This window comes from Anas platyrhynchos, chromosome 3 (assembly GCF_047663525.1).
Source record: "Anas platyrhynchos isolate ZD024472 breed Pekin duck chromosome 3, IASCAAS_PekinDuck_T2T, whole genome shotgun sequence".
Classification (NCBI taxonomy): domain Eukaryota; kingdom Metazoa; phylum Chordata; class Aves; order Anseriformes; family Anatidae; genus Anas; species Anas platyrhynchos.
Genome location: NC_092589.1, coordinates 65,588,562 through 65,594,581, shown reverse-complemented (window position 1 = coordinate 65,594,581; position 6,020 = coordinate 65,588,562).

Below are 6,020 nucleotides of genomic sequence, written 5' to 3'. Positions count from 1 at the left end.
ACAGGAGCTGGGAGTGTGTTTGGGGTACTCCATAAACACCCACTAATCAAAAAGAGCTTAGAATTGAAATCAGATGTTCCAGCTCTGCTGATCCCCAACATTAAAGCCATCAATGGCAAATATTTCTGATCCCTGAACTCCTCCTCATTTCGCGTGCGTGCTCCAGACAATTGTGCGTGCAGGCTTGCCGAGCAGAGGCGTTTACAGCTGCAGAGCCGTGACGCAGCCCTCGCACTGCCTCTAGCAGAGGGCTGACAAGCGGGTGAGTTATCCTTTCGACAGGACTTGGCCACCGGTGGCCGCGGTTCCTGGCGTCTGCCCTCGATCCGGTTCCATTGAGTCTCTTTCCGTGAAGTTCCAGCTTCCTGTCCCTGGCAGGGAGGGTCAGTTCGGGAGCCCGCGCTGAACTCATTCCGTTGTCATTCTCTCCTTTGGGGTGGTTTGGTGCCATTTTCCAGTTTTGAAAAATAAACGTTATTTTTGGAGCGCCTGGTTGTGCTGCAGCAAATGGAGGGAGGGAGGAGCTGAAAGCGGCTGAGAGGTCATGTGGGGAGAGGCCCTCTCCTGCCGGGGGGAGCGTTTTGTGGAGTCAGCAAAGGGAAGGGGTCCCCGTCCCGTCCCAGAGTCCCATTGCTTGGAGGTGGTGTTTCTGGCTGCAACGCCTCCATGTATCTACAGGAAAAGTAGCGGAAAAGCAGCGGAAATAGATTTCCTCCATGTTAATTGTGTGCCCTGCCTGCTTATCTCTCTCTGATAATCTTCGTTAATTCCTGGCTAGTTTTAACAGGTTTGACAGAAGATCAAGGTTTGATGGGGTCTTGCAGATGACAAGAATCTACTTTTTTTTTTTTTAAATGAGCAGAAGTGTTGAAGAAAAAGACCTAGTTAATTATCTCTTCCAAGAAGAAAGGCTGTAATGAGAGTTCAGCTCTCGTTCAACATCAGAGAACTCACGTGGAAACAAGACCTTGAGACAAAAATGCCAACAACCATTTTTGTTCCTGCTGCCACAAACAGTGCTGGTCCTGCTGCTACTTGAACGTCTCTTTAAAACTAAAAGACCCAAATAAAAGTATACAAAGGGCATTTTTTGGGGGGAACGTGGAGGCCTACTAACGCTATGACATGACACCACCTTGCGAAGGCTGCGGCTCAGTGGTTTCCCATCATCGGTCTGCTGAAAGGAGTCAAGCAGATGTGCCATCTTGCTGAACGTTTCAGTGACGGTGCAGTCCTCCCTTTAAACCACCCCAAGAAACCTGTGTCTGTTGCTGGGACATCTAGAGCTCGGTCTCTGCTAACAGAGCAAGCTTCTTGTTTCCACAGGACGTGCACTGGACGTTGTGCTGGTACCACGTGCTACAGCAACTTCCACTCGCTGGATAGGGGCACTTGAGCTCTTGAAGGCAGCTTTTGGTGGAGCCTTCCTTTCTCTTTACTTTTTCAACAAGGCAGGTAGGCTGTGGTGGAAGTCCTTAATTGCTTGGCCTCTCTTCTCCTTTTTTCACCAGCCTTAAGTGCAGTATTTTAGCTCAGAGCTGTGACTTTGAGAGGGTCATTTGTACCCGTACATGTGGAAGTTGGCAGAAGACAGTTAAATTTTTTTGAGTTCTCAGTCAAATCTCACCTGTCCAAAAATACTGCAAAACACTACTAAGAAGATAAGTACAGGCTTTCTCTCAGGCTGTTCTGATACACCAGTTAACTACAGAGCTGTTAACAGGCTGAAGCACCTTAATAATTCTGAACCTTCTCTTCCTTCAGTACTTTTTAAGGTCTCTTTGTTAATGGTTACTTCTACCATCCCCAGAAGAGCTTCCCAGACTTAGGGCCACCATCCATAGAAGGTGACCCTGTGACTTTGCACTGTCCTCCGGCCACCAGTCTTCCAGAGACGAAGATGTCCTCTGGGAGAGGGCAAGACCTGACGGAGCAGATGACCCGCAGGGGTTACCAGTTTCCCCGTCAGCACAAGCGGCTCTGGGGTTAGCTGCCGGGAGACTGATAAAGGCTCCAAAAAGCAAAGGCTGGCTCAGCTCCCGTCACCACCACATTTCATTTCGGACTCTTCTTTCTACCCCTTCACCGAAGCTGAGAAGAAAATTTAAAAACATTCTTTCTTTGCTGTTTAGTTTGGTCTGCAGTCTAAACTGAGGTCCAGAGTTGAACAAGGCTGTCTTTTCAGTTTGGAAATTCCTTCCTCGCTCCTAAAAAGAACAGAGATTTGGGTAATCAGGAGAAGGAAGGGGCCAGCATCCCTTTTTCCTTTGTCTGCTATTTGGAAAAAATATTTTTTTAACCGCGTTTGCGTATGCTGCTGATTTTGGTCATCGCATCATTTAAAACAACTAAATGTATATCACCTGCCTCTATGCTGCCTTTTAAAATGCATTTCTCTGGTGTTCTTTTATTGGCCTCTTGGTTTGTAAAAATCTCTGTTTATGTATGTATGCTCACAACCGTTTTCATCATGGGTTTCTATCATTGCTGCTGCTATTCAATACAGTGTCTCTAATCAGTTACAGCTTTCCTAAGCCTACGGATGTGGAGGATACCTCTCAAAAGAGATGTCAGCTCTCTTTCAGCTAAAAGTCTAATCAAACTCAAGGTCCTGGAGAAATGACAAGCTGCCTGGCTAGGCTAAAGGTATTGGACCTCAAGACAAGGTTGCCAAGTTAGATCTTTTTAAATTCCTGTAGGTCAATTAAAATGAGGTAGGCAGCCAAAAATACAATCCATTGATGGTAGATCTTATTGTCTTCATTGCCACTGTCGTGATTTTAGGTATGTCTCAGTAAGATGCCTGGGAGATACATTACAGATTTCTGACAAACCACAGCAGACCTAGGCACAGGAGGCTTCCTGCATGTCAAGTTTGACAAGGAGTATTTTGGGTACAAATGGTTAGGAACAGGACATTTTGTTTTATTTAAAATTCCACAAAAGTTATTTTTTAATTCAGTTTTGGGGTGCGGGATGAAGAGATTATTTTGTACAAGGAAATATTGATTGCCAATAATGATCTAGGAATCTAATTGAAAATGTATGTTGCATTAAATAAAATGGTTAAAATAAATAGTCTTCCCTTCTAATGATATCAAAGCAATGTTGTATTTTTAATTTTAATTCTTTTTGTTTAAATTCTTTCTTTTCTGGTTTAATTCTTTCCAAAACTAAGTTTTATTTAAAAACTTTTTTTCAAGCTTTTATTTCAATGCAAATGCCATTTACGGTATAAAATTTTAATTTAAAGTTTGTTCTTCATGGATTCGTTCTAATAAATTTCACTAGTGTACAGTGCAAAATAACTGGTCATGTTACTTTATGTTATGGGATTATTAATAAATTCTAAATAAACACACAACTCTTAATCTCATCTGCACAAGGAGATACCATTTGCAAACTTGTTATATTGCAATTAATCATAATACTTCCTTCTATAAAAGTCTGCCCCAAAAGATGTGATGTCTCTGAGTGATGACTCAGGATGGATATTTAATGCCAGGACTGGACATCTGGCAAGTCTGCTTGCTTTATCCTGAGACCGATGCCAGAGATTTCCACCATACTGCATTTTGGAGCAAGACGAATCCTTGTTTGTGTTTTTTTTGTTTGTTTGTTTGTTTGTTTTTTCTGTTGTGTGCAGCACAAGGAGAAACGCAAGCGCATAATTTCAGTACAAGATAAATTTAGGTGTGAAAGTTCTTAACAACCAATTGGGAAGGTTCATTTAAAATACTGTTTTATCTTTTTATTTTTTTAGCTAGAAGTGAAACAACTTTTGTTTATGTGGACAAAATCTGGTGATCAGTTGGATTATTGGAAATATAGGTCCTTCCGCACAGGCAGTGTTCTTCACAGAGCTGTGGTCCTGCTCTCTGTGCGTCTGTGTGTGACAGGACAGGATGATGCCTCTTTGGCTGCAGTTCATGTTTTATTTGTTGTCGCAGAGGTGTATCAGCACCTGTGGGCTGGCAGTGGTTGCTGGAAAGCAGCTTATTCAGCAACAAGATGAATGTCCTCAGCCCCATAACTTCAAGGAGCTGGTGCAGACAGTGTTTGGTGTCTGGGTTTTGTTTGCCTGAACGATGGCACCGTACAGCAGTGGGTGAATATCCACAAGCTCCCAAATACTCCATACGTTTGCTCTGCCTGGTATTTCTGGTGCTCCCTAGGGCAACGTGACCAGCTGCAGCTTGAACTTGATAAACTACTGCTGTTTGCTGCAGGGACCTGCCAAAAACCTGCAGAGGCCCCGTGCCCATGGGGCAAGGGAGGTGGGACCTCCAGGCCGACTTTCCTCCTTGTAAAGCAAGGCAAATGTTCATAAAAAATCTTCATAAAAAAATAAATTATATAATAATCACAGAATAGCATTTCTAGTCTTATGTAAAGATGGCAAAGACAACAAAGGTATGGCATTTTTCTTAATTAAATACGGATTTCTTTTTATTAATGTTTTTACTCTAAAAGCAAACCAAAACATGTTTGTGCCAAGAACTTTTACACCCCTCCCCCCTTTCTCTCTCTCTCTCTCTTTTTTTTTTTTTTTTAATTGTATTTTTATATGCTTGGCAGAATTAATGATGAAAATCTTTCCAGCTGTGACTTTGCCAGAATCCTTTTCTGAAGCTCCTACTAATTTGGATTAAAACTGGATGGATGAAAGCCTCAAACAGCAAATCCTGGCAGTCGATCTGCTGAGGCCCCACAGCATAGACCTCTCCAACTGTTCTTATCTTCTGAGGCAATAAAAAAAAAAAAAAAAAAAAAAGGAAAAGGAAAAACAAGCAAGCATAATTTTGCAATTACACAGTTGTTAGCGCTCCCTGTGCCTTCCCCCTTTGGGGGCTGCGGGGCTCTGCGGCAAGGCCCTCCACAAGGCTGGGCTCTGAGGTTGTGAGGGCATGGTGGAGGTGGAGGCCATTGGGTGGAGGTGGAGGAGGCCGTCGGGTGGAGGTGGAGGAGACCGTCGGGTGAAGGTGGAGGCCATCAGGGCTCTCCTGTGCCAACTGCCCAAGGCCGCGACGCCCAGCCTGCGTTTCAGGAGGCTTGCCGTGCTGAGGGCTGCCTGTCTGACACGGCGAAGGCACTGGAGCTGGCACTGCGTTTTTGCTCTGTCCAGGCCTTCTGCCTGTGCAGGCAGCAGCTGCAAGCTCTCCTCCTGCAACAAGAGATTAAATTAATTTCTTCAAATTGGACAGATCAATCTCTGGCGCACAGCCCGTGCTCCTTCCCCTCCTGCCTCTCTCCAGGAGAGCTTTCTGGAACCCTGTGTGCTTACCAAGACCCTGCTCGCTGTGTTTCTCTCTCCATGGCCACGCAAGAGACAAGGCAGTGCCCTAAATCCTGGCCCTGTGACAACAGCAGCCTGTTCTGGTGGCTTTGTAAAAGGGTGCCCACTCCACCTTTCTGCTATTATGAGAGAGTCATTCAGGATAAATTATCCTCCTAACAAAATCCATATGAAGCTGCTACCTTCAGACTGTGTCCCTGAAAAATTCTGCCACGGTTCCCCTGTTTACAGTCTTAGTGCATAAACAAGGCATGAATTTGGACACCCTTTATTTTAAAGATAGCTTATTTAATCATCTTCTAATTATCAACAATCAGCAAGTGTGGAATCCCACTTTTGAAATAAAAATGCATATTTTAACAATTTGCTCTGTTTTTCCATCAAATTCTGACTCTTAGGCTGGCGCATTAGAAGCTAAGAGCACACAACGTAAGCTACAAGGAGCACACATTTTTGTGTGAACAATTCCTACTGAATTCAGTGGTAATAATGCTTACTTATCAGAGAAGAGAATTTAGGTAAAAGATAGTATAGAAGTTCCTTGATGACGTTAAGGTCTATGTGAACCTTACAGTGATAACAGATTGAAATGAAATACCTGAAAAAGCTTTTAACAAGATAACCTAATTAATTAAGAATTTTATACAACTTCAGTTGAATGTTACTAAAGTTTTTAACTCATTCAACCCTGCAAGAACAACAAGAGAAGGAAGACTTTTGAATC